Source organism: Myotis yumanensis, unplaced genomic scaffold, assembly GCF_028538775.1.
Source record: "Myotis yumanensis isolate MYYU_CA2020_CCGP unplaced genomic scaffold, mMyoYum1.0.hap1 SCAF_3, whole genome shotgun sequence".
Taxonomy (NCBI): Eukaryota; Metazoa; Chordata; class Mammalia; order Chiroptera; family Vespertilionidae; genus Myotis; species Myotis yumanensis.
The window spans coordinates 211813978-211834234 of record NW_027223754.1 but is presented as its reverse complement, the minus strand read 5'-3'; the positions used below and the strand labels follow the sequence as shown (position 1 = coordinate 211834234).

The following is a 20257-nucleotide window of genomic DNA, read 5'->3' as shown; positions in this document are numbered from 1 at the left end:
GGGCTCCATCCCCAGTAGCGGGCGTGCAGGAGGCAGCCAATCAATGATTCTCTCTCATCACTGATGTTTCTACCTTTCTCCCTCTCCCTTCCTCTCTGAAATCAATAAAAATATATTTTTTAAAAAGAAAAAAAAAGTCCTAAAACATACTTCTGACCAAAGGGCATCCCGCTGCCCTTGGGGAAAGCCACGGCTCCTTAGATCAGCTCAGGAGGCCTGCTCCAGCCCAGCCTCCCTCCCACCACTCAGGCCCGGAGTCCTGCCTCTGAGCCTTCGCACATGCTGTTCCCTCTGCCTGGCAGGCTCTGAGCGCCAACACACACACCTGTCTCCCAGCTCCGGGCCTGGTGGACATCTCCCCGACCTCCCCAGGCTGGGCCCAGTGCCTCTACCCACAATCCCCAGGGCTCCCCTCACCAAAGCTCCCAACGCAGCGTCTCCTCCTGTGTCTGAGCTGAGTGAGAGGCCAAAGGATAAAACATTCGTGACCGGATCTCGGTCTTTCATCTGTAAACATGAGGATGCAGAAACCGCCCTCCCAGAGCCACTGACTGGGAGGGTCACAGGACATGGTACCTAAAGAAGCAGCTGGCGGAGGGCCCAGCACACAGTAGGTGCTCACTAAACCTCCCTTCCGCTGTGGTTAGAAAGTCCCAGTGAAACCCAGGAGCTCTGCAGGCAACTTCTGAGGATTGAGCAGAGATTTTCAGAGACTCGAGGCCCTTCCTCCCCTGCCCGGAAGCGACTTCACTTCCCTGGGCGTGTGGTTGACACATCCAGGACCACCAGGCAAGCTCTCAGCACCCTCACCCGGCACCATGGGGCACCAACCCTGAGACACCCCGGCCCCTGGTTCAGGGCAGGCCTGTTTGGGGACCCAAATGACAGATGTGAAACTGACCCTCCCAGGGCTCAGGCCCAGCAGGAGCAGCCAGACCCATCAACAGCAGCTTAGAGCCCTGGTAAGAGCAGGGGGAGGGGAGGGGGCCTCTGGGGCCCTGAGGAGGCCCCCACCAAACTCTGCGGCCAGCCAGCATGGACCAAAGGCCCAGAGAGGACAGACCGAGAAGGGCCTTGGCTCACTGGATCGTCGTAACACCGAGGTGGGGGGTGGAGGGGGCGGGGATTTGCCAAGAAAGATGCTTGGTCATCCCAGCAACCCCGAACAGTCCAAGTGTATGAACGGAATCTGAGGGTCTGCATGGCCGGGGCTGCTGATCTCAGACCAAAGACAGAGTCCCTTTGCCATGAGGCTTCCACTCCTACCTGCACTGCCTCCCCGAAGCCCGCGTGGGCACCCAGGGCGGCCCCGTCCACGCCTGTGATCCCCTCTGGTCATTGTTCCCAGCATCCTCGCTGGCTCTCAAAAGTGTCCCCATTTCAATCGTTGAAAAAGTCATAATATTCAAAAAGTCACTATATTCAAAGCCAACGCGAGGCCGCAGGGCCACCACTCCTTCCCTTCCTGTCCCCCGAGTACCTTCCAGCCACAGCTGTGAGGCCAGGACAATGTTGTGTTGTCCTGAGTCTGAAACCCGGGTGACAGCCTATGACTGCAGGGGGACGACTGTCTATTAAACAGGAGCCCCACAGAATGGCCTGCCCAACAACCTTCCCCAAGGGAAAGCTTTCTCCCGGACTCCCCCATCCCCGCTCCTCCGCACCCCTCACCAGAGGGGGCAGCCAGCAGCCCCAGGCCTGCGCCCGGCCAGCCCCGCCTGCAGGCAGGCCTCCGGCCCCTCACCCCCGGGCTGCCCAGCCAGCCAGCCCCGCGGGAGGCACTGCTCACCGAGGCTTCTGTTGGTAACTTCGCTGCCACGGGGCGAGATGTCACAGAAAAGCCAGGCGAACATCTCCTAAGTGTCCCCCGTTAGCAAACGGCAGGAGAAACCACACTGAACAAACAACTACCACGGTGTGGACGGGTTGGCAATCATTCTTTTAGAGGCCGTGTTTCCTCACAAGCACAAAAATCACCTTTAGAATGTTTTTTTTTTTCTTGTTTTGCTGGTGCCTGGAAATATGCAATCGATTAGGTGGTAGTTGAAAATGTCATAAAGGATCAAAACATAAACAGAGGGACGCAAAGGAAAGGGAAAAAGAACAGACAGTCCAGTGGGGGGGTGGGGGGGGGGGGGGGGAGAGGGTCAAAGCCAAGCCCTGCATGTCCCCAAGCCTCGCCCTCCCGCGCGGACTGTGGGTGTCCGCGGGGAAAACCCGCCAGCAGCCGGGCTTGGCGGCCAAGTCCAAGGAGCCGATGGGCTCGGCGATGCAGGGATCCAGAAATATTGAGAAAATTGGACAATATTCCTTGAGAAAGGATCAACCATGAGTGGCTTTAAAGCACTTACCACCTTTTAGTGGGGCCCCTTTTGAATGATGACTACATGATTTTAAATTACACTTTCTAATTCCTCGCCCCCACCCGCCCGCGGCCCCCCCCCCCACCCCAGTTGCTGCCGCTTCATTTTCCAATTATGCGCATTTATCTCAGAATGATGGAGAGCGCTACTTACTGGATCCTGTCCTGTCTGCCACAAATAGCTGCTCACTTATGCCTGCCGTCCGACACATGACCGAGGTCCCTTCTCCGGGCCGGCCGGCCGGCCTTCACATTCTGGATGCGCTCCGGGCCCACAGCCGGAAACCCGAGAGTCGGGGCTGAGACATATGTTTGTAAACCAGCGCTCCGCTCCATAAATTATTATAATTCCGGGTGCCTTCTCGAGCCACCCAGCAGATCAGCAATCACATAAATAATAGCGGATGGACTGATTTTTCTCCCGCAAAGTGCTATGTCCTAGTTTTTGAAATAAAGCGCTTGGAGATTCGCGTATCTGTGGAGTCCAAACGGGAAGCTGCTCGGATCCGCTCCAGAGGGGCCCACACACAAAAGGACACGAGGTGCGTGTGTAAGAGTCGGCCTCCCGCCTCCCCTCTCCCCAAACACGTCAAGCACCCACCCCACCGTGAATGGGGGCCTGGGGCACACATGGTTGGCGGGGGGGGGGGGGGGGGGAGAGCAAGGGAGTCTTGGCTGCTCAGCACTCAAATACAATTTGCAAAGCAAGTGAACGTGGATTTACAGTTCCCACGGAAATCTATTAAGCAGATGTCACCGAAGCATAATCAAATCGGCGCTACGGTAATTCTACACTGAAGTCTCAGGCTGGGGTTCTGCCATTTTTATGATCAATTTAAGTGTGTTTTTTGTGGTCGTGTGGGAATTTGCAATTAAAGATTAAACCTCCAAAGTATGATCAATTAACGAATGCGTCTGAGTGACAAAGTTATAAAAGCGAAACTCCATTTTCCATCCCCGCCGCCGCCGCCGCCGCCGCCACCAGCTTTGGGCAGGGAGCCCCGGGCGGGGCAGGGACCGGCTGCCTGCGCCCCCAACGCTGCCTTCCGTAGTGAAGGGGGAAGGCAGGGCTCCGGCGGGGCTCCCGCTGCTCAGGTAGCCGGTGCAATGTATTCTGCAGCCTCGCAGGCCTCAGTACTGTTGGAAAATGCAAAAGAATGAAGTGAAGGAGAACGGATGGGTGTGTTGGAAATTGAAAGCAGGCATCATTTTCTTCTTAAAGGGATGAAATTAGCACGGGCGACGCCAGCCAATGTCTTTTCACGCGCATCAAGGCTGAGCCTCCGTGCTCCTCGGAAAGGGGATGGAGGTGTGGAGACGCCGGCAGACACGACCTCCCAGGCGTGGGCTGGGGTGGGAGACGGGCCGCCTCAGTCCTTGGCTCTGAACTCCACACCATCACCAGAGGGGAGGCTTCTTCCCCGGGAGCTGCTCCCACGTGTGATGGATGACCAGGCTCTGCCATCAAGCTGGCCACAACCACGACCATGTCCAAGACCGCGTCCAAGAAAGCCCCCGAGAGCCGTTCACAGGGAGGCGTGAAGAGGCCAAAGAACTTGCCAGTCACTGAGTTCAAATTAAAACACAGAATCTCAATTGAAGATTTTTTTTTTCTTCATGAGATTGGCTAGAGATGTTTTAAATGGAATAAAGCATAACTAAGTCTTGTCTCATTTGTGGGGGGAAAGTCAAAATAAGGTAAACTGTTTGTTTTGGCAGCAGAATGGCCAGGTCACCGGGGAGAGTCACCATGAATCAAGTTAACGGAGAAACTGTATTTATACCTTCCCTCCAACCGCCCCCCCCCCCTCCCCCTCAAGGGGCCTCTCTTACTCTTTCCCTTGAGGTTACTTTTGCTTGTTCCTTTTTTTTTTTTCACTTCTTCAGCCCCAAGTCAAACATCTTGGTGGCAGTCTGGGGAGAACGCCAGCTGGGGGGATGCCTCCTTGGAGGGGACATCCACCCCCCTCGGCCCCCGGAACCATGGCTGCAGAGCACCGCACTCAGGGTCAGCCAGCGTCATCCAAACACGGGAACGTGGCTGCGTGAAGCTCCCCCTTCACCCTGGCCCCTCCCAGGCGTTCTCTCATCTGATCCTGGGGGCAAGGGCCTTGGCCAGAAGGAAGACCCCACCAGCAGCTGCCCCTCCTCCGAGATGCCAGAGCGGGGACCTGCGGGCAGAGAGCAGGCCCAGAACCTAGCCCTCGGCCCCTGCGCCTGGGGCGCCCCTTCCCTGGGGTCCCTCACTCTGAGATGCAGGCAGACAAAGGTACTAACTGCCGAACAGAGATCTCGGGGAGAAGAATGGAAAGGACTGGGGGGGGGCTTGAAAGGACCCTTTTTCTGCTGCCAGCGAGGGAGGGACGGTGGGAGAGACCTGTCACGTTGTCACATTAAAGATGTTGACAGACAATTCGGGGATAAGGCAGAAATCCCACCCTTCGCGGCAGCTCGCCACAACTTGAGAGGCACTGACTAACCTCCGCAAATTGCATGTTTTTCTGGGCGTGATGTTGACTTGTGAAGCCTTTGCCTGGCCGGCTAAGGTCCCCTGCCCCTGCGAGTCACGAGCAGTGCGCAGGCCTGAGGCTGCAAACGTGAAATCATTTCATAGATTAAAAGACGCCTGCACTTTGGGGAGCATTTCCTTTTTCCTCGGAGCCCGGAACCCACATCCCGAAGGCTGCTTTTTCTCCTTGAGTGCTACCCTTCCGTGCAACCCTGCCACGTCCTGCGCTCCTCCGACGGGGCAGAGGGGTGTCCCCTACCGCCTGCAGGGGAACGCAGCCAGGCCGAGGGAAATGCCGTGAACTTCAGGTACTTTCGTCGGATGAAGATTGAATAGTCTCACGGGTGGACTGGGACCTATTTTACAAGCCGGCTCTTCTTGGATTGTTATTCTCTATGTCGTCTATGCATTCCTGACACGGGGGCTCATGTGGAAAGACCCCCAAGACTCTGTCTTTTACCTAAACTTAGATCTGGTCTCTCTGTCCACAGTCCCAGCCCACGGGCACTGGCCGGGGCGTGTGAGGCCCGGCGTCCCACGTGTGGGTGAGACTCAGAACTTGTCCACTGACCTGACAGGGGTCTGGTTCCATCCGGGTCTCCCGAAATTCCTGGGGCTGAAAAGCAGGAAAGCAGCCCCACCCCGAAGACGTCAAACACAATGAACCCTCTGTGACGGCCTCCTCGCCTCTGACTCGCCATCAGCCAGTGACCGTCCTCCGCCAGGGAGCGCTCAGACCGATGCACCATGTCACAGAACGCATCCCGAGGAGGGCTTTTACCGGAGCTGGGGGCCGCTCTCGGAGAGCCGACTGCAGGGAGCCAGGCGTCATGGAGCAGCTTATTCTGGGGGCTCGCACCGGGGCCCCTGAACTCCGGCCGGGCCCCAGAATGCCTCTCTCCGATCACCAGTGGCTGGCTCCGCCGCCAGAGCCTGCCTCGGCCCAGCCAAACCACCACCCTGCCCCGATGGTCTCCTAGGGGATGGGCTCCGTGGACCAAGGCCGGGCTTCCGACCTGGAGGTGGCCGCCAGACGATGGCCTCTCGGACATCCCCCAACGCATTTTATCCCACGTGGCAAGTTCTTCGGTCAGAAAGTTGCTGTCATTTTTCTTTTTTGTGTGTGTGCAAAGAGCAATCGGGGTGCTGGCAGTGGCCGCGTCTGCCTGAGCCCCCGGCGTGGCTGAGCCCGGCGAATGCGTCTCCCATCACCATTCAATCCTGCCGAGCCGGCTCGGCCATCCACCAGCCGGCCCACTTTTGTTCCCAGTTTAATTTCATAATTGTTCGCCACTTAGCAAGCTCTCCTCTGGGCCGTTCAATAGACGCCTGAAAAATGGAGGAGGAGGCAGCCACACTCCCGGGGGGGGGGGGGGGGGGGGCGCACCGGAGAGGGTCTGACCAGCACTGAGGGGGACATCCCCCAGAGGTCAGCTGGGCAGGCCGGGGGTCCAGTTCCAGGCGGGGGCCTCCGGGTCCCCTCTCAGGCCACCCAGCAGAGTTGGAGGAGGGGAGTAGGACCCCAAGCCGGCGTGGCCTGGCCCCTCAGCTCGGCCTCCAGCAGGGAGAGGGAGACTGCATGAATTCACTCCCTGTAACAAGTCCCAGAATAAACAGAACTGCTCTCGCAGGGCAGCCGGTGAGCTACTGCCTGTGAGTCAGGGACCTGCTGGTTAGCCGCTGGTCCCCTGGGCCAGGCACACAGCAGACAGCAATAAATCCGTGTGGAATGAGTGGCTGGATAGATGGACGGAGGGATGGATGGATGAATGGACAGACAGACAGACGGGTGGATGGATGAATGGACAGACAGACGGGTGGAGAGAGGAAGGGAGGGAGTGTCCGGCAACAGCTAGCGAAAGTGACCACCAGACCAGGCTCAGTGCCCCCTCCCCTGCCCCCAAGGACCCGCGGGGCCTCGCTGCGCACAGTAGGCCCTCAAAGGCCAGGGGCTGCTATTGTTACCACCAGCCCCATCACCTGCACCCGCAGTCCCTCCTGCCGCCAGCGACTCGGCCGGCAGCGGCAGCGGCAGCGACTGGCGAGCCGGGAAAGTTTCGCTGACCCCTCGGCCCCAGGCAGAGTCCAGCGCCCGGCCGCGCGCCCTCCTGGCGGCACACGCTCGGCGGGCAGGGCACCGGCGCAGCCAAAGGCGGACAAACTAACTTTGCGGGCGCCCCTGCGCCGCCCCCCGCCGCGGGCGTCACCCCGCGCCCGGAGAGGGTCCCGCGCGCCCCCGCGCCCCGCGCGCCCGGCCCTACCTGGCCCCGGGCTCCTCTTCGGCGGCCGCGGCCGCGAGCAGCGCGCACGGAGGGAGGCAGGGGCCCGGCTCCGGGGGGGAGGCGAGCGGGGCGGGGGCTGCTCCGGCGGCCGCCTCGCCGCGCGTCCGAGGCAGCAAGTGGGAGCCAGACTCCTCCTTCGGGGGGCGGGGGGCTCCCCGCGGCCCCCTCCCTCGCCCGCCCGCCCGCCCGCCGCGCGCTCCGAGCCTCCGCGACTCCCCCGCCCGCCGCCCGCCCCCGCCCTCCTCCCCGGGCCGCGCCGCCGGGAGGGGCGCGCTCTCGCCCTGGGCCCCACGGCCCGCGCCCGCCGGGGTCCCCGCCGGGTCCCCGCCCGGCAGGCCCGGCCTCGGCCCTCGGCCCCCGCCCAGGCCCGGCGCCCGCATCCCGCCGCCCGGGAAAGGGAGCGGGGGGAACCGCCGGGACCGGGAGGCGGAGCGGGGCCGCGCTGCGGAGAGGGTCGGGGCGCCCGCAGCTCCGGCCACGCTGGCCCGCCCCCTGCCCGGCCGGCGCGCGGTGGGCGGGGAGCGGGGCGCGGGGAGCGGGGCGGGGGCGCTCTCACCTCGGGATCCGCGGCGGCCGCGGCGGGCACCGCGTGCTGGGGCGTGCGCGGCCCCTTCCGGGGCGCCGCGGCCCCCGCCCCCCGCCCACCCCGCCTTACCCCCTCCCAGAGCCAGGAGGGCACCCTGCTTGCGACCCCCTCCTGGTGGGAGTCTGAGGAGATCCCCTCCGCCCCCTTTTGGCGAGACATGCACCCCAGCTCCCCCGCAGCATAGGCCCGCGCCCCTCTGTGCCCCTATCTCTTAATCCCCGGGGACCCCAAGTTCCCCATTCCAGGAACAGCGGTGGCCGCCAACCCCACTGGGGCAGGTAAGCAGTCGGACCTGAGAACCTGGCCCCTGGCTTATTGGGGAGGGCAAGAGCAACACCCCCATGTGGGTGATCCCACCCTGGGGAGTTTGAGGTGCCCCATGACCTCTAACCCCTGCCACCAGCGGGGAGAGGTGTCCACAGGGCCTTGTCTCAGGGCACAGGTCCAGGCCACCCAGACTGAGCCGAGGTGAGAAGGGCTGTGGCCCCTCTGAGCCCTTCTAAGGCGCCGCAATAGATGTCTGTGGGCCCCCTCCCCCCACATGCATGCTGTGCCTGCCCCTCCTGCGTTCATCTCAGCTTCACACACAGTCCCAGGGGTCGCCCTGTGCCCCTGCTCCGGCCTGGCCTGCCTTGGGGAGAGCCCGTCTGGTAGGAGGCAGACAGGGACACAGAAGGTGGGGACAGCTACCCGGGGTGGCTTCCCGGAGGCGGACACGCCCCAGCATGCCAACGAGAGAAGGTGTGGAGAAGTCATAGGGGCAGAGGGAACAGGCCATGCCAAGACCTGGGTGTGTTTGGGAGGGGCTAGAGGAAGAGGAAAGGGGAGGGGTGGAGGGGGGCGGGGCAGGAGTCAGGAGGGGTATCAAGAAGATGCCCTGGGGTACCTGCTTCAGGGGATAGACTTGATCAATGGGGAGCCATGGGAGGTGTTTAGCAGGGGCATGCCTTGGTCAGTTGTATTTTCTAGAGTTTGCTCTGGTGGCCCTGACAGGAGGAGGGAGCCTCACGAGGGCGAGGTGAGGGCTGTGGGGGTGGAGTTGGGGGTAGAGGCCTGGGCTGGGGTGCCAAGGCCAGAGAAGGAGCCCGGGGCTGGCCAAGGGCCGCGGGAGGGCATCCCCTGCTCGTCCTTGTCTTTGAGCCTCACCTCTCTCACCCTGTCCCGGGGCGATTCCGGGGCAGAGTGAGGAAGCCCGGCTGGACATGCCAGCTCGGGGGCCAGCGGGAAGGACGCCTGCGTGGTGGGCGTGGGTCGGCAGGCCCTGCGCTGCTTTTCTCGAACACGGAGCTGCCACCCAGTCTCCTCAGGGCCAGTCCCTGGAAGTGGGTTCCCCACCGCCCTCACCGGCCAGAGGGCTCCCCCATGGTTATGCCCTCCGGCCCCCGGGGGTGCACTGACCTTGCAGCTGCCCGGCTGGAGTCTGCCTGGCCTGTGAGGTCAGAGCCCCAGGGCAGGCGATTCCCATGCCAGACAGACCGGAGGTGGGAGGGGCCGCCTGGGAATTGAGGAAAGAAACCCCACGGGGAACACGCAGGCCTGGTGCAGAGACGTGTTGGTCTGGGGCCCAAATCCACGCTCAGCTCCGCTGCTCAGGCGGCAGCCACATCTACTGGGCACCTCTGCCACCCTGGGACCATGTGTGCCTGGCCTGTGCCAGGCTGCCAGGGATGCAGGGGGCACCCAGATACAGCCCCTGCCACCCAGCCATGCCAGTGCAAGGCCAAAGGGGAGACAGGTCAGAGCAGCCTGAGCCCAGCGTGGAGTGGGAACGGGAGAGGCGCCCACCGTGGGGAGAGGCCGGGCTCCTGGAAGACAGGCCCGGAGGAGAGGGCAGGACGTGGGCAGGGAGGGGAGCCTGACGGGCATTCCTGACAGTAGGCAGAGCAGGTGCCCAGGAGGAGTGCCCGGGCAGCAGGGACCCCCGAGGCACCGGAGCATAAGGCCGGGCACACGGGTCCTTGGGTGTCACACTCAGCAGAACAGGTGAGCAGGATGCTCTGTGATATCCTGTCCCAGAGTCTAGTGAGTGAGTGAGTAAATGAGTGAAGGAAGGAATGAATGAATGAATGAGCGGATGAAGAAGGAGACCCAGCAACCTAAACCCCCCTTAGCTCACAGGACCTCCCAGCTCCTCCCAGCAGGGCTCCCCCACTCTGTGGACCCCATGAGTGTCCCAACCTCAGCAGGGAGCATCTCTGTCCCCCGGAGACTGCAGGCACCCCAAGCACAGTGTTGCTTGTTCAGGAGACAGGCCTTGGACTTAACTGCACCTGCTGCCTGCCCAGGACAAAGCCACAGCTGGCCACGCCTCAGGAACCCCGGGGACATGTGGTTTGGGGTATCGGAAAATGTGTGGCCCTGGTCCCTGGGGTAAGGGCCAAGTTCTTGTGACACTTGCCCCCCTTGGCCAGCTTTCTCACCACCTCCAATCCCACTGGCCTCTCCTTAGCTCCCAGAACACCATCTCCTACTTTTCTGGAAATTGTATTTATTGAGCACCTACTGTATGCCCAGCACTCAGCATTGCCTTTGGAACAGTGCTCCCTACCAAAGGGGCCTGCCCTTACCCGCACCGCCCAGTCCCAGACGATGAGCTCTGAGCTTGACCAGCACCTGCCCTGGTCCAGGCTGCTGCTTGGGGGCCGGGCTCCCTCGGGCCCCAGCGCTGCATCCCACGGGGCCTGGAGCTCAGTGGGTGCGCAGGGAATGGGCTCTGAAAGGCAGGGAACGAGGAATACGGGGTGGGCAGGGGAGACCCACTCCTAAAAGAGCAACCAGTCTGGCACACACAGCAGACCTTCTGCTTTTGGAAAAATTTAATAACACAGCGGCACTTGTTCATGGAGACTAATAGAAACACGGGGCGATCCCACACTGCTAACGCAGCCAGGGCGCTCGCTCAGCTGGGAAGCACTTCCCAGGCGCCCACTACGTGCCCTGCCGCCAGCCAGCCGAGAGAGGAGGAGAAGGCAGACTGTCTGCCTCAGAGGCAGGAGGTCGGAAGGGGGCAGCTGGGGGCAGGGGGCAGGACAGCAGGGGCACTTCCGAGGAGGAAGGCGTCACTGTGAGGATAAGAGGGAGAGGGACCAGCCTGTGCGGAGGCTCAGAGGTCAGGAGAGCCTGGCAGGATGTCCCCTGGCCAAGAAGTTCACCTCCCAGGAAGGTGGCCCAAGCCAGTAACTGCAGGCCGTTTCTAACAGCCCTGAGACAGAAACCAGCTAAATGCCCGGCAGCGGGGTGGGTTGTAAAGGTTCTGCTGTGCCCAGGAGCTTCCAGCGGCCACATCATGCTGCGGGGGTGGCCTGTGGCGGGAAAATGATGGCCATGCCCGTCGCATCCGACGAACAAGCGAAGGAGGTTAGACCAGAGCGCATCCGATTCTGTGCTTTGAGAAATGAGAAATAGAAGAAATGAAGATGGAAGTGTGTTGGGCAAAGTGGCGACCCTGAGGATGAGATTATAAGTGATTTTTAACCTTACGGGAACTTTTTGTCATCGCCAACATTTCTTCTTTTTCTGTTGTAGTTAATCCTCACCCGAGGATACTTTTTCCATGATTTTTAGGAAGAGTAGAAGAGAGGGGGAGAGACAGAGAGAGAGAAACATCGATGTGAGAGACACATCGATCGATTGCCTCCTGCACATGCCCTGACTGGGGTTGGGGATCGCCTACAACCAAGGTATGTGCCCTTGACCAGAATCAGAACCAGGACACCAGTCCAGTGGCAGACACTCTAACCACTGAGCTAAACCAGCCAGGGCACCCAACATTTCTGTGATCAGCAAAATATCATGAAGGGTAGGGGGGCATTCAGGGAGGGGTGTGAGCAGAGCGTGCGGAGGGCAGGGGCTGGAGTCATGGCAAGGCCTGGGCCACGGAGGACCTCTCGTGCCTCGTTGATAGAGGATCTTAGACTGTCTCACCCCCTCGGGTCCTCCACGGCGCCTGGCTCAGAGCTACATGCAGGAATGGCTATTATCAGCAGATACTCACTAGGCTCCGACAGCGTGCCAGGGCTGTGTCAGGCCCCAAACACCACCCTGGCCGGGGAGGCCGGAGGATTTCAGGGGAGGTGGGAGTCAGCAAGGGCTGGGGCCAGGGGCTCCCTGGAGGAGGTGGCCTGGGCTAGGCCTGGAAGGGGGAAGCCTGGCTTGGTATTCTTATCTCTGCTCCCTTAACACCCTTCAAGGTCTCTGTCTCCCACCCCAGGTGTGTCTGGATCCCCACACAGCCCAAGGCAGGTCAATTTCAATCCAGCGGTGGACATTGGCCTCGTCCCGGGCCTTTCCGGAGGCCCAGAGCCCGGGGTGAAAAAGCCACACCCGTCAGGGGCCCCAGGTCCCACCCACCGCTGGTCAGGCTCCAGCACAGCCCGTAATGACGGCCCCACCTCAGAGCCACGCCCTGACCACTGGTTCACATCCTGCCTCTGCCCCTCACAGCTGTGGCTCTGAACCTCCGTCTCCTCCTTCCTGTTGGGAAGCGGTATAATACCCCTCCCGGCGGCTCCCAGGAGGCGGAGGCTGGTGCCCCTGTCCCAGTTCTGGGCACCCAATCTGGGGTCCGGATTCGAACACATTTGTTCTGCCACCAGCTCGCCTGGGACCTTGGGACTGTCTCATGTTCCTCGGAGTCTCCATTCTCTCACCTTGAGGAGGAAGTGATGTCACAGCTCCCTCCTGGGCTTGCTCAAAGACGAAATGACAAGCGTGCAAAGACCCCAGGAGCCCCCTCCTCCGGCCCTTAGCTGAGGTTCCGGCCGGACTGTGCTCACTAGAGCCCCCCACCCCATTGCAGGACACTCCCCTCTCGGGGCCGTCACCCGAAGTGCCAGGTGCAGAGAAGGACCTGCTATAACGTGAGCTGATCAGTCCGCAGGGGTCTGCGGGGCAGATTGACTCGGAGGGTGAGGCATTTACCACTGGACAATTGGCTCAAGATAGGCCTGAGGCCCTGGTCCCAGGTCCGATTCCGGTCAAGGGCAGGTACCTCGATTGCAGGCTCGATCCCCAGCCCTGGTCAGGCTGTGCAGGAGGCAACCAATCAATGTGTCTCTCTCACATCAATGTTTCTCTCTCTCTCCCCGCCTCCTCCCTTCTATTCTCTCTAAAAATCAAGGGAAAAGATCCTCTAGTGAGGATTGACCTCCCTCCCCAAAAAAAAGATAGGCTTCAGGAATGGTGTCCCCTGCCCCAGGCGATGCTGCTCCGGGATCAGGATCTCGGGAGCTGGGCAGGGGCCAAGCCCCGCTCTCCGGGGAAGGGGCCGCCAGTCACGTGGGTGGCCAGCTTCCCAGCACCGTGGCCTGGCCCCTCACATGCTGCCCGTGAGCCTTTGTGGTTTTCCGAGAACTTTTCCAGATTCTGTGTCGCTGGTCTATTTCTCACAACAGCCTGGTGGGACTCGGCAGGGAGCTACCTTCCCTGTGAAGTGAGACTGGAAGGCCCATTTGACAGATGGAGAAACTGAGGCTCTGGGAGGTTTCCGGACCTGTCCAGCCAGTACATGGCAGACAGGTAAAGCTGGAACTGCAAGGCCAGTCTTCAGACTCCAGCCCACCTTTCTCACCTCCACCTCTCCCACCTCCACCTCCCCCACTCCCTCCCACCAGTCCCCCGGGTCCCAGGCCAGCTCCTTCCAACCCCACTAAAGGCCCCCAGCACATCTAGGCACCATCCCAGCACCGGATCTGCAGAGCTCTGCTGAGCTGTCCAGGGTCCTGGCCAGGCCCAGCCCTGCCCCGCAGCCTTCCCTGGTCCGTCCACCTCTTCCAACCTCCTGGATATCAAAGAGGGGGGACAGGTGAGGCGGGGCTGTCCCAGGGCCCCCTCTTGCACTGCCTGCGCTCCCTGTGGGCCCTTGGGTAGCACACTCCCAGTCCCCACGCCTTGGTTTCCTTTTCTGAAGAATGGGTGCAACGTGGGCAGGCCAGGAGGTGGTTCCTATTCCACAAACTTCATAGATGTCCCCCCACCTCCTCTGGGCCAGGCAAAGCCAGAGGCTTAGAGGGACTCGGACCAGCCCCCCCTTTAGGAACAGGTCCAGAGCCTGTGGGGCCTGGAAACTAGCAATGACCCCACCGCTGAGCAGCGGGGACGCCTCATCCCTCCTGCGGGCTGCCTGGTGACAAGGGAAGAGGGAGGGGAGGGAGAGGAGGGAGCCCCATAAGCAAAGGCCTGGAGGCAGGAGCCACAGGGGAGCCTGGGAAGGAGGAGCGAGGGGCTCAGAGAGAGGAGAGGCCTAGAGGCCGACACCTCTGCCAGCCCAGAGCAGAGCCCCAGGGAAGGGGCTGGGCAGATCCCTGGGGCAGTGGATGGTGGGAAGTAGGGACAGAGGGATGGAAAGAGGGGGGACCCCCCCCGGAGGTAGGACACCCAGGGCTCTGTGACCTACAGGTAATAGTAACAACAATAGCTACTCCTGGGCAATCTGCATGAATGAGTCTCCCCGACAGTGCGGAGTGGTGGGCAGTGGTGGCAGCAACCAGACTCAGCGGGGCCACAGGCTGCAGTGTCCCCGTCCAGCCCAGCCTGTGATCCCCGAGATGTCCCGAGCTCTGAATCCCATCGGGAAAATGGGCGAAAGTCCCGCCTGCCCTGGGGGCCCGGTGAGGGTCAGGGGAAGCAGACAGGCATCCACCATAGCTTCGAGCCTTGAACTTGGGGTGGGGTCAAGAGCAGGGGGCAGGCCTGGGGCCCAGCAGCAGGTGATGCAGCTCCTGAGCCCCCGGGGCCCCGGCCCATCTCTCTCCTGCTGGGAGCCCCCCCAGCACCCTCCCCTGGGAGGGACAGTGTGGAGGAGAGAGCGCAGTCTGGACCTGCGGCCTCACCTCTGCACCAGGGCAGATGTCTGCCGTCTGCCGCGCTGGTCGCACCCGTCGTGTGGGATAAGGACGGTGACTGCTGGTGCTGGCTGAGACTTTCTGCAGGTACAAACCAGTGACAGTCCCGAGACCAGCCGCCCTGCCCAGCCCCTCCTTGACCACTGGTGTCCCCGTGCTGGTCACTGCTGGACCCCGGCTCCTTTCCTAGGCCCACAGGCACTCGCAGACAAGGCACCGGGTGTGCTAGACAAATGGGCCCCAGGGAGCATCCCCACCCTGTGAGTGCCCGAAGTCCCCCAGTGGGAGCCGCTATCCCTGGTGAAAGGCAGAATCCCAGGAGGCATTACGGGGGCTGTGCCGGCCCCACATGCAGACCCTCCTCTGAAGGGGGGCCTCCCCACACTCCTACCGGCTTCCTCGTGCCTCGACTCGCCTGTCTCCATGCCCATCACTCCACTTCCCCGGGGCCTGTTCTGTCTTTGGGCTCTTACCTGTCAGAGGTTCATCCTTCTGCTAAACTTGCAGCTCTCCCCCCGCCCCCCCCGCCTTGCGCCCCATCCACTGCAGGTTGCACAGCACCTTGGCTACCTCCAGGGTGGCTCTGAGGAGCCCTGGGACCATGGCAGAACTCCGGGCGGCTGCTGCTCCCAGACTCACCACCCCAGCTGCGAATGTTCCTGCCCTAGCCCGCCACACACACCCTGCCCATCTTGGTCCTCTTCTCCAGAAGAGCCCCAAGTTCTCTGTCTCCCCCCGAAGTGTGGCATCCAGACCAGTGCTGAGACGCAATGCAGCTCCCAGGCAGGCCTGAGGCCATGGAAGCCAGTGTTGAGCTGCTGCGGTGGCAGTCACTCACACCCTAGCCTGAATGTCTTCAGCCCCTTCCAAAGAGCAGATCTGACTCAGAATCATCAGCGTTAGGGAGGGATCTCAGTGCCCTTATTCCAACCTCCCTGTACTCCCCCACTGTACAGATGGGAAACTGAGGCCCAGATTGAGAAAGAAACATGGCAGAGGGAATACTTTGTCCCTGGATTAGAGGGAGGGACAAACATCTCCTAAAGAAGAGGGTCAAGGGCGGGGCGGGGGTGAGGGCTGAAAACAGACTTATGATTTCTCCATCCAGGATGCCATGGCTGGAGGAGCTGCTGGTAACCCTATTGCTCTAATTCATCAGGAAGATCACCCATTTCACAGATGAGGAAAGTGAGGCCTGAGCTGTTGAGTGACAGTCAGAGCTCCATGACCCCCACTTCCGCATGCTTCCGCCCTGGCAGGGCTCTGCAGGCAGCGAGCGGGGGAGGGAGGTGTGTGTGCAGATGCGGTCCCCGGGCCACCACCACCACGAATGTCGCTCACTCAGCCTCCCTCCACCTCCCATCACCAGGGTCCCCTGCACCGCCCAGCTGCTGGGGCCCCTCACAGAGACGACAAAGGCTCCTGTGTCTGGGCACACGCATGTGCCTTTAATCCTGTAACCACCCATTTGCAGCCGCCACGCTGGGGCTGAAGGAATGGACTTGCCCAGGGCCACACCTTGAGTCCCTCCTGGGGCTGGAGTGGCAGCAGTTCCGGCTCCATTCCGTCCCTGGCCTCGGGCTCTCGGTTGCTTTCGGGCCAGAGGGAGGGACAGAAATAGCTTGAGCTTCATGCAAGGCGTGCCCAGAGCTGACCACTCACCGGTCACAGTGTCCTCTCCCTTCTGGTGTAGCCTCCGGCTCCGTGCCCGGCCCTGCAAAGGGCTGGCCCGAGAAACCCTGCCCTCCCGCAGGGCCCGCTGGCCCCCGAGCTCCTACCCCTCCACCCGGCCTCGGCCGCCTTCGGTCACCTCCCCACTCATTGTGGTTCCGCAGAGCTCCCCAGCCCTCCACGCTGCCCTCTCCCCAGAGACCTGTCCATCCTCCACCTCCCTGCACCCTACTGAGCCCCAGAAACCCCCCCGCTCCCCAAACCCAGAGCTGCAGCTCTTCCTGAAGCCCCTCAAGCTGCCCTCTAGCCTCTGCCTCTCTCAGGGACCCCTCTAGCCAGTACCCCCAGAACAGCTGCTCTCCACCTGCATTGACACCTGCTCACATCTTCTGACCTGAGAAATAAGGCCTGGCCCTGCCGCCTCGCCCTCTGCTCCTGCCCATCTCCCCTTCCCTGTCCAGTTTCCTGAGAAAGGCCTCCGCAGTTTGGTCTCTGCTCCCTGCATCCCCAGCCATCGCCTCGGCCAGGGAAGGTCACCCAGCCTCACGGTGGCCCTGCTCAGCCCCAGCCCCACGGGCCTCCCCGGCCATCAGGCCAAGTCAGTCTCCTGGCCATGGCCCTCTGCTCTGCGAGTTCTGGTCCCAGGGCATCTCCAGGCTCATCCCAGGCCCCACCCCACTCTATTCTCCGGACACACCTGCCAATTTCCTTCTCTCTGGTCAAGACGCCACGTTGGCTCAGTCCTCTGCCCCCGCGGCCAATCACACAGCAGCAATAACAAAGCTATCAGGTATTTAGAATTGCCGTGTGCCAGGCATCATGCTAAGAAGGATCAGCCAGTCCCAGCCTCCATGAACCCTACTCATTCATTGACTCCAAAAATATTTATTGAGCAACTACTACATGCCATGCCCGTTCGTAAGCACCAGCACACAGCAGTGAATGGTGATGGAGGTATGATGGCTCCCATTGTGCAGGGGTGGGAATTGAGGCTCAGTGGCCCACCTGGACTCACACAGCCATGGGGTGGGTTCCCATTCCTACACCCACACATCCCCTCACGCCATGGCCTCCCCGTGGGCCACGCCCCCCAAATCAGCCACAGAACCCCGGCCTCCCCCACCCCCTGGGTCACCCCTGGAGCCCAGCACCCTCCATGCTTTGTTCTCCTCTTTGGGAGCCCCTCCCACGATCGCCACCGCCTGCTGCCAGCCCGGCTGCTGCCTGGCCAGGAGGCACTGCCAAGCCCAAGCCGTCAGCTCCTTTCATCGCCCGGAGGCAACCAGAGGGAGCGCCAGCAGCTTCCCTGGCACACGCCCGCCTCCGGCCGCTCCCCGTGTTCTCAGGCACAGACCCCGGCCCCTGGCGGTGGTAGCGGGAAGGGTTGGCGCTGGGGGAATCCTGTCCTCCTCTCTACAAAGCAGGAAACAGGCTGGGGGCAGCCAGGCCTCCTTTGAAATGGTCTAAATCAGTCGAACCAACCCGTCAGGTGACAAAGACATGTGTGCAAGGCAGTTCCCTCGGCGGGGCTGCTGCCAATCAACCCACACCGGCCGCTCGGAGCTCAGCGAGGGTCAGGGCCCTGCCCTTCACCCGGGTCGGCGCTTCCTTCCAGCGCTGGTGGACCCCACCCAGACGCCTGCAGACAGCAGCCCAGGTGGGCGTGTGATGCCAAGGAGGCAGGCGGTGCTCAGGGACTGCACTGTCGGCCACTCAGCACTGCTGCTTCTCTCCGTCCTGGTGCCTGGCTGGGCCTCCAGGTCAGCTGTGCTTGGCTCCTGGAGGCCGGACCTCTGTCCCCGTCCTGACTCTGAATCCCCAGCTGAGGGCTAGGCAGGGGGACACCTGACCCCCTGAGTGCCAGTGGCCACAGGAACCTCTGGCCTATCCTTTTGGCAGGGAGGTGAGGATAAGGGAGCCCAGGTCTGGTTCCGGGACCACCTCTGAGCCTCTGCTTCCTCCTCCACCGAACTGACTCTGAGCCTCCCCGGTCAGGCTGGTGGAAGCGAAAGGAGGTGATGGACCTCGGCCCCTGCCCCCCTGCCCTTCCCCTACTCCTGCTGCCTCCTCCCAGAGTGAGAAAGCTGTGGCCTGGGGTCTGCCCTGGAAAGAGGCAAAGGCAGCCTGGCCAGCGTGACTCAGTGGTTGAGCATCTACCTATGAACCAGGAGATCACGGTTCGGTTCTGGGTCAGGGCACAGGCCTGGGTTGCAGGCTCGATCCCCAGTGTGGGGCGTGCAGGAGGCAGCTGAGCCATGATTCTCTCTCATATTGATGTTTCTCTCCCTCTCCCTCTCCCTTCCTCTCTGAAATAAATAAAAATATATTTTTTTATAAAAAGAAAGAAAGAGGCAAAGGCCTCGGTCTGGGGCTCAGTAGGGTGCAGGCAAAGGCCTGGGCCTCGGTCTGCTGGGCCGGTGCCAGGACCACAGGGCACCTGCTGGAGGCGGGTCATGCGGACACACGGGCCAGGCAGGAGGGAAGAGACCGTGGGCAGCAGGAGCCCTGAGGAGCGGAAGGGAAATGTGGCTGTTTCCGGGGAGGCAGCGGGTTGGAGGAAAGATCGAGAAACCCCGTGTGAGTCTGGCCAATCCCAGCGAGTGGAGAATCTGTGGGCGGGGCGGCCTCTGCAGGCGGCTCCTGGCTTTGCAGGTGGGAGGGTGGGGGGCCCTCAGGACTCAATGTCCCTCCTCGTGAGTCCCGGCACCTGTGGGCCCACCCAAAGGCCCTGCGGTGGGAGGGAGCAGGTGCGCTGCGGTGAAAAGGAGGGAAGAGGGGGGATGATGCGGGGGGGAGGGGGGGGCCAAGTCCCAGTGGAGGAGCCCTGAGCGAAGGTGGGCGGACTTCAGGGCATGGAGCAGGGCAGATCCCACCAGGTCCCTGCTTTGAGCCATGGCGGGAGCGGGCAGGAAGGGCGGGAGGACAGAGCTCTGGTTAGGCCTCCTCTCCTCAGGCCTCAGCCCCTCCTCAAGGAGCCTGAACCCCATCCTGCAGGCGCCCCAGCTCTCAAGGAGAGGCCGCACCTGAGAGCCAGCCCCTGGGAGGCCTGGGTGCCCACCCAGCTCAGTTGAGTGTCTGGACTCCAGGGACAGCTGACCCTCTGACAGCGGCCGCTGGTGCCACACAGATGGCCCCTTTGAAGCTCATGTTCAAAACCACCAGCCATCCCCGGTCCAGGAAGCCGGGGGACCCCCCACCACTCGCTCCTGGCGCCAGGCAGAGCGGGCAGGACCGGGCGCCACGTGCAGGAAGCCGGGTATTTACATCGCAAACAGAGGCTGAGCGGAGATTGCGCCTGGGATTCGGCACCAGGGAGCTGCCGGCGCCCAGGTGCCAGGCCGCGTGTTTGCGCAGGTCCCCCGGGGTTCTCGCTGCCTCCCGAGGCCCAGAGCCTGATTAGCGCCATTCGTCTTCCCTGGTGCAGCGCGTGCTGTGTGTGTGTGTGGGGGGGGGGGGGGGGGGGGGGCGATGTGCACATCTGCGCATCACTGGGGTCCAGCCTGGGTGCTGTCCCTCCGCGAGCTGGCACCCTCCGGGCTGAGGGCCTGGGGAGCTGAGGGCCTGGGGAGCGGGTGAGCAGGTGAGCTGAGAGGCAGGCTCCTGCCCTGGGGCAGAAACAGAGGCTGCGAGAAGATGCAGGAGCCCAGTCAGCCCAGGGGCCAGACTCCCAGCCCCACCACGCACCCTCTCACGGCTGGGTGACCTGGGCAGTCACTGCCTTGCTCGGGCCTGTTCCTTCGTCTGTGAAATGGATGATGCTAATCATAGCCTCCACCGGAAGGGCCTCACGAGGGCTCAGGAAGTCCGGGCTGGTGAGAAGTTTAGGCGGCGCCTGGCACAGCGTGTGCGTTCCGCTGCTATCACTGTGGGTACCAGCACTGGGGACTGCAGACCCCGACGAAGGGGCAATGGCGCTTCACACCTGTTGCCTCCGTCCCACCCTGACTAGAAGGCCATGGTCAGGGCCAGGGACTAGAAGAGGACGCGGAGGTCACACCATAGCCC

The 20257-nt window shown here is 62.1% G+C and overlaps 1 protein-coding gene across 1 annotated transcript in view; it reads right to left on the bottom strand.

Annotated features, from left to right (window-relative positions):
* The window catches only part of MPPED1 (metallophosphoesterase domain containing 1), a 58362-nt gene extending 55495 nt beyond the window's left edge, over nucleotides 1–2867 (bottom strand). The window contains 1 exon segment of the mRNA XM_070408019.1: nucleotides 2517–2867. The gene's annotated coding sequence lies outside the window, so the exon portion shown is untranslated.
* Between the last annotated feature and the right edge of the window lie 17390 nt (nucleotides 2868–20257).